Source organism: Temnothorax americanus, unplaced genomic scaffold (assembly GCF_048541705.1).
Source record: "Temnothorax americanus isolate GAGA-0224 unplaced genomic scaffold, ASM4854170v1 Scaffold17, whole genome shotgun sequence".
Taxonomy (NCBI): domain Eukaryota; kingdom Metazoa; phylum Arthropoda; class Insecta; order Hymenoptera; family Formicidae; genus Temnothorax; species Temnothorax americanus.
Window position 1 is genome coordinate 2146013 of NW_027509307.1, and position 15719 is coordinate 2161731.

At 29.6% G+C, this 15719-nt stretch overlaps 1 protein-coding gene and 1 long non-coding RNA gene across 6 annotated transcripts in view; one reads left to right on the forward strand and one right to left on the reverse strand.

Moving 5' to 3' along the window:
• LOC143895945 (A-type potassium channel modulatory protein KCNIP1) overlaps positions 1-15719 on the reverse strand; it is a 166531-nt gene that overhangs the window by 103404 nt on the left and 47408 nt on the right. The window lies entirely within an intron of this gene.
• On the forward strand, positions 7-2811 carry LOC143895936 (uncharacterized). Its single transcript, XR_013256501.1, has 3 exons — positions 7-193; positions 1666-1741; positions 2285-2811. It is a non-coding gene; the product is annotated as an uncharacterized LOC143895936 (long non-coding RNA).

The following is a 15719-nucleotide window of genomic DNA, read 5'->3' on the forward strand; positions in this document are numbered from 1 at the left end:
GGTACTTATGGTTGCCCTTGCATGCATGCAAACGATAGGAGGATGATAGGGGAGACTCTACCTGTTCATAGATTTGGCATGTTCCCAAAGTTGGATGGTCGGATTTACCGATAGTGAAAAGCCAAAGCGAGTAAGTGCGATCAAACAAGGCCTGTAATGCGACAGTGAATGCAGTTGGATCGGCATATGTGCGGTAAGTGTCTACGTAGAGATATGATAGTGCGGTAAGTTACTATGGAACTTCGGGAAAGTTTATGGCTGACGCCCTGCACTTGAGAATCTCGAAGCGGCATTAGCTTTTCACGTTCTACTTCAAATCCTAGTTGAATTGTCTTTCGTTTCATTTATTGTTCTATTGTGATGTTATTATAGTCACATTTTAAAGCTTTAAAAACCTATTGATTTCTAATGTGTTACGTTTTACATTGTCACACTGTTGCATAAATAATACGCGTAGTTTTATAAATTATTAAAATGCTCTTATATATATATATATATATATATATATATATATATGAGAAAAACTAACCATACATATACGTACTTCTCATTAAATTTAAATATACAAATATTTCTTTAAATATATCTTATTGGTTATTATTATTTAGTGGTTTATTAAATTTAATCATTGAAAAATAATCTCTGAACGTCGTAAGTGGTATCATGAAAAAATACATTTGTTCAGATATACGATACCAATGCGGTTATATCTCGGGTTATATTGTAGTCATAAAATTCTCTTTTTCCTCCATTTCTATTATCTGGATTTATCGTAACTTTTTGCGTAGTATATTCTCAAAGTTATATTGCGCGATGAATACCCGTCAAAGGCTTTATAGACGCTGACGCAAGACTATGCGATCCTTATCGTAAAACGTTTTATTCACAAATACCCTGATTTTATATCAAGATTTATATCATGAAAGTCTGCTCTCATAAAAAATTGTCTTTTAGCCCCATAAAAGATACAATACAATACTTAATACAATATATTAGCAACCTTTAAGCCTTTGAATAGTTTTTTCAATTGGATAAATTTTATTGTTACGAGTAATATGAAGAAGATTATTTTCTACAATTCTATCACTTTTCTTAAAATAATCGAAATTTTAATCGTGTTTCAAAATGTGCATGAATTGCTCATTATATTTGTATCTATCTACATAATCGTATTCTTAAAATAATTTAGTAAAAATTATGAAGAGGAAAGTTTTTTTTGAAATGTTTTTCCGTAATTAATTTCTTTCTTAACGGAAGTATATATCTAATTAAGATGATTGCATTTTATAATAATTTCAAATACACCTTATTTAAGAAAATGAAATATCGCAATCCTTAAAAAATTTTGTACAATTTTTACTGTTTATTTAATTCGAGAAAGGAAACTATTATTATTGAGCAAATTTGTGATATTATTTGACAAAAAAAAATTACTTGGAAAATTCCACTAAAAACGTTCCATCGTGACAATATGTAACATATATACCTATCAACGTGAAATTTCGCCCCTTCGTTTTTGTGACATCCCTAGAAATTAATAGTACCCACAGACACCTATTAATATCATTAAAGTTCAGGCCTGGAAGAAGATGGGCGCGCAACCTGCCCCTAATTCTGTAATTTATCGGATGTTTCCTCTGTCTGACTTGTTTTTCATTCTCATAGTTGCCTCAAAGTTCTAACCTTACGAAAAGAAAGTTGTTCGAAGTTTGAGTTGAAGACGCACTCAAAGACGGCAAAGGTATATACTTTAATGATAGAAATATTGGTTTGAAAGAGTCACGATTAATATCTCCTTATTTACGAAAAAATAGAAATATAAAGTATATAGAAGTTTAATAAAAGGGCTTATAATTTATCTTCTCTTTTTTATTTTTTTTTTCAAATAAATTTTTTATTCTATTTCTTAAAAATATATATGTAATATGTAAAATAATTCGTTATTATATGTATCTAGTGTGCTACATATAATTTATTTATATTTGCAAAAATATCAGCTTCTCCTTAAAAATACTTGTAATATATTTGAAAAAATATATTTGACATTATATAGGAACAACTTTTCTATTCAACGACAAGAATTGGTGTTAAGTACACGATAATTTGTTAAACTACTAAATACTATAAATTTTTACAATAAAAAAATGGTTTTTTTATCTATAACTGAGACAAAGCGGAAGTAGCGCTTCAAACAGTACAGATTTCTATAGTTAAATTTATTTGTGTTTATTTTATAGCCTTATATGTCGTCTTACAATTTATCGATTTTCGTTTATGAAAATAGAAATTTAGAATGACAAGCTGTCAGAATTCTCCAAATCATCGGAACAAACAGTGCTTCATCGATAATGCCGTGCAATTTTGGAACATGACATACAATAAAGGCATCACCTTGGCATCACCTGCGCTTTAATACCATCGCATCAATGTCATGATATCTCGCTGCGAAATCACGATAGTTATATCTTTGACCATCAAGAATTGTAAAAGAACACAGATTTTGTGGGATGAGCAAAAGAAAATTTTTAATTTATAGATAAGAATAAACGCGCTCTAATTAAATAGAAAAAAATATAGCTGCATTTATTAAAAAAAAAAAGGTGGCCTTTAAGATTAATAAGTTAAATAATCCAACTATCGTGTCATTCTAAATAAACGAGTGTAAAAATAAAGAAATAAGAAAAATTGTAAAATTTACAAGATGAAAAAGGGATGAATAATAAAACGCCACAGATTCGCAGAAATGATTTTTTGTGAATATAATAAAATATATTACTTTTGCTGAAAATTGCAAAATGCATTTCGCGTAACGGCGACGTCCGATTTTCGCGGTATAACGAAAGATAAATGACCCATGAAACGAACACTTCAATGTTTTTCATAGAAGATTTCGACTGTCAAAAAGATTTATCGTCGTTAATCGTACTTTCCTTACTAATATGTTCCCAATGAGATTTGCCTGTGGAGCTCTCTCTCTCTCTCTCTCCTCTCTCTTTCGAGTCCCCATTTTTAACTACAGAAAAGCGGAAAAATAATCCCAATGGTTATTTATATCTTTAGGGGCCGGTTTCACCATCTCCGATTAGTTTAAACGGCCGATTATTCCATTGAAACTGACCAATCGCATTTGTCATTAAGCAGATTGATCAATCATGGTTGGCACTTAATCGGCCGATTAAACTAATCGGATATGATGAAACCGGCCCTAAATATTTTAATCGTAAAGCGTGAATAACAAACTTAATTAAATTTAAGTCGAAATTGATAGGTTGAAATAAAAATCTTTTTAAGAGCAAACTAAATTAATCGTTTTTGTATAAAAAATCTCAATTTTATCTCAATATTATCATATACTTATTAACAGATTACATTTTAAAGCGCCCTGAAATCTTGAAATTATGTTCTAAAGCAGCTTGTAAGTATTTAACTATTTATATTCATTATAAATTTCTTAATATATAAAATGCAATGAAACATCATGTTATGCAAGAGATAACTTAATGAATTGAGTGTAACGACGACAACCTAACAATTCAGTTACTTACGAAACATTTAAGACGAAGTAACTAGTTCGGAAAGCTGGCGAAGGTAAGGGTCGCAGTTATTTGCATAAAACCCGAGGTATAACGGATAGGCGAATGGAGCAATCAGGAAGCTTTCATAAGAGAAATCCGTGTCTCTGTGATTGGCCGCCGTGCTTGTGGATCTAACCAGCTTTATATCTTATGCAAATTAGTGTATATGCTATACAATATTACGATCGTGTCCGCCTATTAATAATTCAAACACCGATCAGTTGCACATCTCAATTAACACCTACAAAATTACACTATAAAACTATAAGATAAAATTCATCTATCATTATTTATCGCTTTTTATGGAGCATATTTTAGCTATAATGTACTTCTTATATGTATCTTTTCTTCATGCCTCCGAGTTCAAACATGTTATAAATATTAAATGACTCGTGCATTATATACCATAATTGTACTACTAAATGACCAAATCGATCAATAACGTACCAACAGTAATAAGCTCTATTAGGTTTATGTGTGCATTCTTGCGTGTGCAATAAATCGATGGACAGTTACATAGTCTAGTATAGTACATAGTCTAGGGTTTTGCTCTAATCTGTTTTAACCCCATGCATTTCGAGGGAGAGAATGGAATGGATTTTACACGATGGATTTTTGAAAAATTACATTTATATATCTACATATAGGTAATATTTTTAATATATTCTCCTTCACCGTTATATCACAGGTTTTATGCGAATAGCAGTAATTTCTACTTTCAAATTATTAACTTTTTTAAATATATGACAATATAGGAATATAAATAATGAATTCAAACATCAGGCAACTTACTAAAATACAAAATATAAATAATACAAAATATTTCATTATTGCATCTGTTGTTATTGCAAGTTTAAATTTTTATATATAACATGATAATATAATATTTTATATTAATGATCATTACGATACTTTAATCTTTAATTCTTTTCTTTATAACTCGTTTTATATACATTTTGTAAGTATTTAATATAACTTTTATACAAATCCATGGACTTCTAAATTAAAATAAAAAATAATTTATATAAGATTCATCGATATGATGGGCAACAGCAAAGTTTTAGTACACAAACGTTGTAAAAAATATTCAAATTAAACACTATTCAAAATAATTAATTTTCGAAAAAATAATTATTGTGTGTATTAAATTTTTATTTCATTGCTTTTTTCGATATATATTTAGCAGACAAAATACATTATTCCGAACGTATTTTTAGATATATAAACTTCTATAAAATCTGATATATAAAGACCTACTTTAATAAATAATAATATAAATAATAAATAACTTACCCCAGAGTTGCTCCGTCATCGCTTGACACCAAGCTCCACTCTTAATCTTCCACTGCTTCTTCATGACATTCACACAACACACATTCGCGAAAATACGGGTAATTACGATCGCACGCGCGCACTAATTACCAGAATATAACAGTCGCGCGGTATTTTGTACGACCCACCCGGCATTAATCGCGTACAACATATACTTCATTATATCTCGTCGGAAGAATATACCACGAAAAAGAGTATAAAGTAATGATAGTGCAAAGCTGTAATTCACTCGATAATATTTCATAAATTATCACAATAAATTTCCAATAGTAGAGACTTGTTAAAAATGCACACACGCGCATGCATTGCCATTTTACAATGATCATATACTTCATTATATATCTCGTCGGAAGAATACCGCGAAAAAGAGTAGGTATAAAGTAATGATAGTTTAAAAAGCTGTAATTCATATAATATTTCAGAAATTATATCGTAATAAATTTCCAATAGTATAGTGAGTTTTTTTAAAATGCACACACATGTATTGCCGTTTTAGTACAATGATCATATTTGATCTCTTGATAATTGTCAAAATTGCGTATTGAGAAATAACGTTAAATAATAATCGTCTATAAATATTACAAAGAAAATAACTAGATAAATAAATAGATATATATATATATATATATATATATATATATATATAAGCAAATAAATAAATTTAAAAATTCCATAATTTACGTTCTCTTGTTAAAAATGTTATTTGAAATAGCTGTTTCTCAATTATAGGCCTCGATATATTTACAATCCGTTAATCGCAGGAATTAGATAAGTAAATAAATTAGTAATCGCTATACACTCGCAGGAACAATCGTGGTGAATTATTTCGAGAAGTAATAGAGAGCGGTTTACGCGCCAATATACCTGCTCGTTTGACTGTCACCGTGCAAAGGATATCAAGATAACCGCGTGTGTATATATACAATATTCCGCGTCGTAAGCCGCAGAAATAAAACAGAACAAACACTACATTGCGTATCAAAATAAATTCCACGACGTATTTAACGTATTAATCCATACCGAAGAAACAAGTATGACAAATACGAATGAACAACTTGCTTCAATGAATGCAAAGTTGTTTGTTCGTGCATGTTTATTTCACTCGTTTTGCTTGTGATTTAGATCCGGTTTAATATAGCTGAATATTCTATTTCAAATTAATTTCAAATTAATTTTAACTGGATTATTACGCATATTAAATTTAATGTTAGCCAAAAAATAAAAGGTATCTATACTTTTGCAGTAATCCATAATATCCATACAGAACTTAAAAGACAAAATTAACTGAGCAGTAGAAACTTTTATATCTTATTATTATTATTATTTATCATATAATTATTATTATTTCTGTAAAAGTTATTATCACATGTATATATATATTGCTATTATTGATTTTAAACATTTTTCTAATGTCTTAATTGAGCCATATAAAATCTTTCCAAAGTGACTACTTAAATGCATGCTTCCTGTAAGTAAGACCAAGACTTCTAAATGTCTCCGATATTTACCGTGAATGAATGCATTAAGTCTTCAAATGATATGATTAGCATATAAATGAGACTGCAAACGCTATTTTATATAAGGCGGTAGCATGCAGCAATTTCTCAGATATCAGTGTTATCGTAAGATATCCGGAAATATATTGTTACTCTTCTTACACACACACTATGATTTTAAGTCTCTACATTATCTTTCATGAAATATTCGCAATTTCGTCTGACAATATTAGCGATTTATACATTCTATAAAAAAATATATAAAGATAATAAAAAAATATAAAAATATTAAGAAGTATATAGCATACGTATAATGCAGATTTTACTACGCGTTTTAAATATAAAATAATTTCAAATTTTTGCAAAGATAAATTTATATAAATAATTGACTTGCATAATAAAAATATGTTTTCTTTATACATAATTAAAGAGATTTTTCTCGTTTATGATATTATTGTAGAGTCTATGCAATAAAATAAAGATATGCGCTCAAAACAGGTATTATGCAGATTTCATTATAATATATACGGTATACGGTGATATATTACGTGTCATAGATATTACTTCCTTTCACGATGATGTACGAGCAATAACATCAACAATCCGATATAACTCGATTAGATATAGTGAAAAGACTAACGTCAACGCGTCTTCTAAAATTTACACACTCTATAAAATGCCATTATCGTAATCACATATACTTCATATTTAACGAAGTAAAATATGCCGTGCTAATGCGCACGATAATGTGTGACACTTTGAAAATTGACATGAACATCCTCTATTATATCGATCGATGTAAATAGCATCTTATTATATTTTAATGTATTTTATTGCAGAAGAGAATATATATTAGTGTAAAAAATTTAAATTATACTTTTATGCTGTTAACTTTTCACAATTATAAAATAAGATATTAAGGACCTAACAGTAAAAAATATTTTATTATACAATTTTAAAAAAATGTATATTTTTTTGCTGAATAGGTACAATAGCACACAAAGAGAGAACTTTCTTTCTCTTCAGTTTCTATTGTGCCTTAGCATAACAGTAAAGATAGTCGCCGTTACGTAAATGCGAAAATAAGAAGACGCTGATAGGATCGGGAGCCGTTAAGTAAAATTCACATGGAAGAATATTTTCGGTGCATCTCGTACTTGATAATACGTCAGAGATTAGCTTCTGCATAGATAATGCATGGATATGGAAAAAGGTCAGTAGTCAAATATATTTAACTGCACTATTTCATTATCTCAGATATACGTTATAATGGCATACTATCAGATAAAAGGCGATCCATTTTCCAATATTTTTAAATAATTTTTACGAAACATGTACACGGCACCAATCAATCAATCGATCCGTTGATTCAATTTATTAAATTTTCATGACCGCAGCCTGTTAAGATTAATTGAGATAAATGATTAATGTAATAAAGAAAATTTTTGTTGTGTATTAAACCATTATTAAATATAGATTAATGTATACACATACTCGATTCTAAAATTATCAATTTTGAGATAATTCCCAAAACTTGAGAGTAAATAAATTTTAGCAATCATCTGCATGTGTAAAAAATTATTAAATTGTATTAAAAGTTCTAAATATTTATTGTTAAAATGTCAAAAAAGATTAAAATATATACGTATGTCCAGATATTATTTCGTTATCTGTTTTAAATTTGAACAATTCGTCTTCGTAATGCCTTCACAATAAACCATAATTTCTCAGGTAACCTTTTATAAAATCACGTATATTTCAATAGATTTACGATTCTTATACATAACAAGATATATCTAAATCAAGATATCTACGTCTAATATGGCTGATTTTTTATCGATATTTCCAGTGTGCTTCTATTGTGAATAGACTATATTTTCCTCTGACGTATCAAAATAAATTTCCTGAAAGAGAGAGAGTAAAAGAGAGAGAGAGAGAGAGAGAGAGAGAACAATGCGGGGAAGAAAATGTGAACATTTGACCATTCGATCAAGACGACAAGACCCTTCTCTTATATGAGATAAAAAGAAGTCGAGAACTGATTTCAGAAATGAGCTCTGTAGGAGAACTGAGAAGAAAAATAAGCATAAGGACAGTCACATTAGTAAAAAAATATTCTTTGATAATTCAATTTCCTTCCTCAGTAAAAGTACCAATCTTATCTTATACATGCTATATATTTTTACGTAAAATTTATTTATTAAACAATTATTACGTAATTCTATTTATATTTATATCTTTAATCCTATAAAGTTAGATATTTTGTAACTAACTGTAAGTACCAACATTACAGACATTTGGGAATGTATGTAGGGGGGGGGGGATAATCGAGTGTCACATAATTTCCACAGTATTTCCACCGCAGAAACCTAAAAAAGACTCGCCAAATAATCATTATCGTGTAAAGTCACGAGCAAAAGCTGGATAAAACTTTCATTCTACGAAACCGCCGCGCTGTGGGGAAAAAAATATCCTTAAATAACGCTTCTTCTTCGTTCTAGCGTATAACAGTTCCCAGAGGGATCATACTCACTAGGCGAGACCGCTTCTTATCATACATCCCAGTGATATCTAGATATAGTGTCTGCGGGTCATCAGAGCCATTCTACTCTCTCCGAGACGGTAAATTTCGGAGAGTGATAAGGTCTGTTAACACAGTTCCGTCGACCGACAGCACATTAACTGGAAGCTCGCGTCGGAGAAAGGTAGGGTTCGTAGTGTAAATTGCGCAAAATAACCGAAGGAAGGCCACGAGAGCAAATGGGAACGAAAGTGCTATCGCTAGCGTCAGCAATGGTCCTGGTGGTTAACCAGAAGAGGTAAGCACTGTTGCTAGGCAACCTGTTGCCACGAGTGCCCGTATGATACGATGGGAGAAAAAGCTTACTATACATCATGATACTGTGTGACCGAGACGAGAAGAGTGACAGAATTAGAAAAGACAAAATTCAGTCGGTTTGAGACAGAAAAAAGTTTGGTAAGTTTTATCGAGTAAACTTTTATGCAACAATTCATCACTAATAATATTAATAATGAATCAACGCGACGTATATACATTTGTTACTTGATATATTGTCTAATAATGAAGCAACATTCATTTTTTATTACAAGTTACTAATGTATGTATTTTTTGACGTAAATATAAACGAGTGGATCAATATGTACTTATTAAAAATACCTATTAAAGGATTTCAAGGTATATTTTTTGCAAAAACATGAACAATCATGTTTATAGTAAAACCATATAAGAATCAAAATAACACTTTTTGATTCCGATTAATCTATAGTCTTTTATAATAATATCTTATCTTTTTCTTTCCTCTTCTCTCTCTCTCTCTCTCTCTCTCTCTCTCTCTCCAAAAATTTAATTATTAGTTATAAATTTTACAAAATTTTAAAATAAATAAAAAATTAAATAAAAATTTTGTAGGAAAAAGATATAATTGCTGAGTAAAGTTTTCCGTAGAATGTATCTTTGATTATTCTAGATTTTCGCGTATGTAAATTGAATATCAATTAATCATGTCACACATATTAACGAACGTTTCTTGATTCAAGCGAGAGACTGCGTAACATGTGGAGCAAGTCTAGTAGAGAAACTCAACGTGTGGTCAGCCTTGTGTGGCCAGCGAATTTGTTAGCAAGCGGTCGTCCATAAATTTGCATCGAGCGCGACGAAAATGCGCAGGCATGGGCGTAATCTGTCCCATACTTTGAAATGTCGAAAGCGTGTCTAATGGCCCCGTGAAACGTAACATTTCCTGAGAACGGTAACATTTAACGGGATACGAACGCGTTAATTTGCGCGACCTATGAAATGCCACGATCAAAGTCGGGGATATGATGAGACAATAGACCCTCCGCATTCATCTCATACGAGATGCTTGATCTATGAACAGTTCAGTAGAGCCTATATTGAATTGCAGCGCTGTCAGCCACACAGACTTCTTAATGCAGCATGCAGCTTCCATTTACGAGATTAAAGGCCTTCCGAATCTTCCGTCAAAATCCGTAATTTCAATACTGTCAAAAGGTAAATCAGATTTTATTATTTTTCATAATGTAATTTAGAAATCTCCCTCTCTCACACATACATATTTTCTCATTCTCATTCTCTTCTTTTATTTAAAATAAAATTCTTCAAAATTTTTCTTGCGCTCTAAACTTCCAATAGTGAAATGTATAAGCAATTATGATATATAAAATATACATTCGTGCTGCGCAAAAAGAACATTATAAGTCAAAAAAAAAACATTTTTAATTGCACATACATCGATAGTTAATCCAAAAACTAATGATTGTATTTTTAACTGTCTGATATTGATACAGAAGTTTTTCTTGCAGTACAACAACATTTATTTAAGAAAACCGCAGTCATTTTTACATTACCTGGCGATCCTGTCGATTTAAGAACAATATTTTCGTTCACTTATTCTTGTAACTTGATTTTCTTTGGATGAAATATAAATATCAAATAAGTGATCAATTAGATATAATTAATCATGATATATGTTAGGATATTTTCCGATCCATTTCAAAACAATTTTTATTTAGAAAGTCATAAATAACAGCTTAAAGAATATACTAATAAAATAAATAAATCCATTGATAAATATATAAGAGAAAAATTTCTAATTCTTATATATTAATATATATTGAACGGATTAACGGTCGGATTAAATTTATAAAATATTTTAAAGTTTAGTTTGCAAAGTGAGGATATACACTAATGAAATGTGTCGAGTTCAACAAGATTTCCGCAATTGACTTGCACCACTTCCGAAATAATCAAGTCATTAGTAACTTTCCCTGGTAGCTAATAACATTTCAGTAGTTTAAATCAAATTAAGGATCTCCGTTGTTTATATAGGAATCATGATTGGTAGACTAATGACTTGAGCAACTCTCTTGTCTCCAATCCGTTCTTCAAACGAATCTTTAGTTTAATTATACAATTTTGGCTTTGAACCTGTAGAAGTGTTTTATTGACATTTTAGTAAGCTCTAATTAAGTTTTATTAAACTCTATTTGGCACTAATTAAACTTTATATATCTAAAATCAAAACGTAGTAGACAAATATTAAAAGTTCAAAAATACAGAAAATGTGTTTGTACGATATATTTATAGTATAATAAGAGAATACATTCAGAAGGATAAAAAGTAGATAATACATATTAAATCGTTTTATGCTTTTAAAGCGCGAAGAAACAAGCATTTCTTACTATTGTTAAACTGGCAAAGTACATCTCGATATGGCGCATCGCTTCTATTACAATCCTTTGTATTATCAAAACCATATTCTTGATAGTGGTCTAAGATGAGGTGAAACGAAAATCCTATGGTCTCATACAAGGTTTTGTGAACAATCAGCAGCTCGGAAATCTTATCACGTTCACGTATAATCTGGGATTCAGCTAAGCAACTCGTTGAATACAGAGCTGGGCGTACGTTGCATCCGGCATATGATGTGACGCGCAAATATCGATTGTCCAGTGACACAGCTCTCAATGTTACGCGCGAATACACGTGTGCACGCACATGGTTTTTCGTTAAAACTTGCGAAACCGCGATGAATCATTCTTGTTGAAAAGTTTAATTGGCGCATACATGAGATTTTTTAGACGACACTTTTTATTATTTATTCGAGAGATTTCTACGTTGCGTCATCTTTGTCAAATATTCATGACATATAAACTATTATAATTATACAGGAAATCTAACTAGCGCAGACAATCTTTTAATATATTAAGCAAATCACATTTACGAAAAATATAAAGCTACCGCACATCCATATATATATATATATATATATATATATATATATATATATATATCACTTATCAAATTATGGCAATAAAATGTCTCGATAAATCTACAATTGTAACATGTAATGCCAGAAATTCCTCAGTTAGAAAATAGATTATTGACATCACACATTTGTTATTATTATTGACAAACCTGTACGTATCTGAAAAGTGTCTCTTATTATAAAAGTGACGAATAAAATTTGCATGGTAACAATAAAAATTCAAATAGAGCACAATATGCAACCAGGATATAGATTTGCATAGTTAACACGAAGTATTTACAAAAGTCTTTTAACTTTATAATAACGAATAAAATTTTTTATTGAATCACCTGCGTGCCACGATAACGATTGCGCTAACTGGTAATCAAATTATTTGAAATGCAATCTTCGTACCTGTCTGCAGTTGGCGAGAACAATATTTATTTGGCGGTAAAAACTACAATTTACTTTCGGCTCACACAGCTGCACTGAATGCGAACGCAAAAACGCGGAAAACAAAGGCAGCGTAAAAAACGTGATAATGGCCTGTTGTTTGTAATGCAGATTTTCGTGCATTAAGACCAGTTTGTTCCACAATTCCATGCAGAGACTGCATGAGCGTTTGAGATAAAATCTACAAATCGTAAAAGACACCGCTGACAAGTACGCATATGTGAATAACAATTCTCATAATTCTATTACTTTTATTACATTAAAGATAAATAAAAATATATCTTATTTTCTTTTTATATAAATTGCACAAGTACTTTTAAAAAATGTGTTATTATATTTATACATTATCTGAAAAAATTTTTAAAAATTTATAGTTTATAAAATGTTTCAAATATATAAAAATTGTAGTTAAATTATTGATAGTATTAAAATTGGAATTAAAATTCACAGAATATAACCTTTTGTGATTAAATTTCGTGGAAATTGTAACTCAAAAGTGTGTAACAAAGAATATCACGATCTAACTTGACATTTTTCTCGATTTTCCATGAACGATAAAATGACACCCAATTATTATCGGTATGCGAAATCTCCACACAAGGAAATTAAAACTGAGGAAAAATAGATGAATCTGAAATCGAGTAATTTATTAGAATCTATGTCGATAATTCTCAAGGGCCGTACCAAACAAGGAGAAATTCAATTATCTGATATAACGAGAAATCAACCATCCATTTGCTGCTCAAGTGTCGATGCGTAATAAAGCAAATTGTAGATAAAAATATATATATACAAAAAGCGAGAAATCAAAATAATACAAAATTTATATATACTCAATAATTACGAATATGTTCACAAAAAATAAATATATCTAGAATGTCCCTATGTATAATAATAACTTACATTGTTATAATTTTAGTAAAATATAATGTTTATAATGAGATTGAGATACATTTCTAGCATAAATCGTAGTTGATAAATATTAAATAGTATTTTAAAAGGAGCAAGAATTCTTTCTGTAATATTTCGTGATTTACAGAAGAATATCATGACAGACATCTGAGTGCGTAAGATTTCTGATTTGTAGTTATATCTTTGAGAGAGAGAGAGAGAACTGAAATATGAAACCATGTAACGAGTTCAATCCGACTCTATTTCTGATGCTAGGCACAGTTATTTCGTTTTCGTTTTCGACGCATATAGCAACCAAAGATTTTCATTCTCATTTTAAAAATCATTTAACAATTTAAAATAAGATAATATTATATAAAATTATTAAATATTTAAGCGTATCTGTTAATACGTTATGTTAAAGATTAAATGCAAAAGCAAAGGTACATAAGAATAGAAAAAAAATAATTAATTATGAGACTCTGCAAAGTAAAATCAAACTTTTGCCATTTTCATTTACGTCATTTAACAGTAATGACACACTGAAAGTTGTTTCGCGAATCTTTTAAAAGATAAGTCTACGAAACTTGCTATTTCAAAACTGTTTCTGTTTCACTTGATGATGAAAACGTGATGTTTCGTCGAATAAAAGAGTACCTCCACCATCTTACAACATCCCTTTCAAAATATCTTGTTCTAATTTATAATTCTGACATCTTTAAAACCAAAATCAAATTAAAAATAAAAAATATTGACAAAAACATATTATATAATATCAAATAAATTAAATTTTTACAATGAGATTTAAACCATGCCAAACATTATAAAGACTATATACATATATTTAGTAAGTTTTAAGTGTTTAGTTTTAATTTAGTAAGTTTATAAATCAAAACACCCGGCAATAAAGTCTTATTCTTGTTTGAGAAAAATGTCTATTCTGTATTTTCTTCATCGCAACAGTGCATTAACGATATCTTTTAAAGTTTACGCAATTTATACCCCTCAATTAGATTGATACAAATAGTCGCATAAAAATTTTAATTTTTTATGCTGGAACAAAATTTTAAAGTCAAAACTTAAATTTTTGCTACAATAAAATTTCAATTTCTGACTAACTCAAAATTAAAATATTAAAAAATTATATTCTAAATTATATTCTAAATTGAAACGGTTATTAGTCGTATGTTTTTTTTTTTAATAATTTGGCCTCACATACGTGCGAATCTTTTTCACCGAAATTTTACTGAACTCCACAATTTCCGCTTTTATTTCCTGGGTCTCGAGATCGCATTGCGTGATTCACTCCTTTGGCCACAAGCTTCGTTTTTTTCAACTCGCCAAACGAGAATCTCGTGAAACCGCGTCTATTTCCGGTTCTATCTTCTCCGCGACGCTGAGTTGGATTGATTCGTGGACTGCTATATAACGTGGACGTGTGCACAATTCAGTTTGCAATGCACTGCAGAATGTCGGTAGTCGTTCTGGTAACCCCATGACAGAAACATTATTGGTTCAGTATAGTACGTGATGAAAACTCGATACGCAGATAAATACATATGACGTTTCCAATTTTATTATTATTTCTTTTAATATGCTAAATCTTGCTGTTTATAATGTATACATTTTATAAAAAAAATTTTCAAACAAGAAATTAATCAATACTTCAAAAATATACATATATGTATATAGTATATAGCTATAAAAAGAGATATTAAAACGCTTTAATATAAATTTAAAAATCTATAGTTAAAATATTGTGATATTACTGTATCGCACTAATCACTGCATAGAAAGTAAACAGAAATTAAATATGGATATATTTTCTCTGATATGTGTGTGTGTCAATTTGTAACGTTGACATAGTTATGACCGTTATTGCGTTTTATAAAACTATATGTTTTTTATCAATCAGATATTGAGATTACAATCAATTTTCCGTAAACTCTGATAAAGATAAGAGACATTTTACACAAACGTAAAAATCTGTAAAATGTATTTCACATGACGCTATCCACTTTTTTCGAATCACTTTGCACAGAACAGATTTAAAAAAATATTTTTTAATATGAGATACCTATAGAGACATTATCTAATAAAATGTAATAATTAAATTTTATTGGTCCAGTTATGTAGGTATCAAAAGAGGTTCGAAATAAAACGTGCAAATATTAATTTTTACA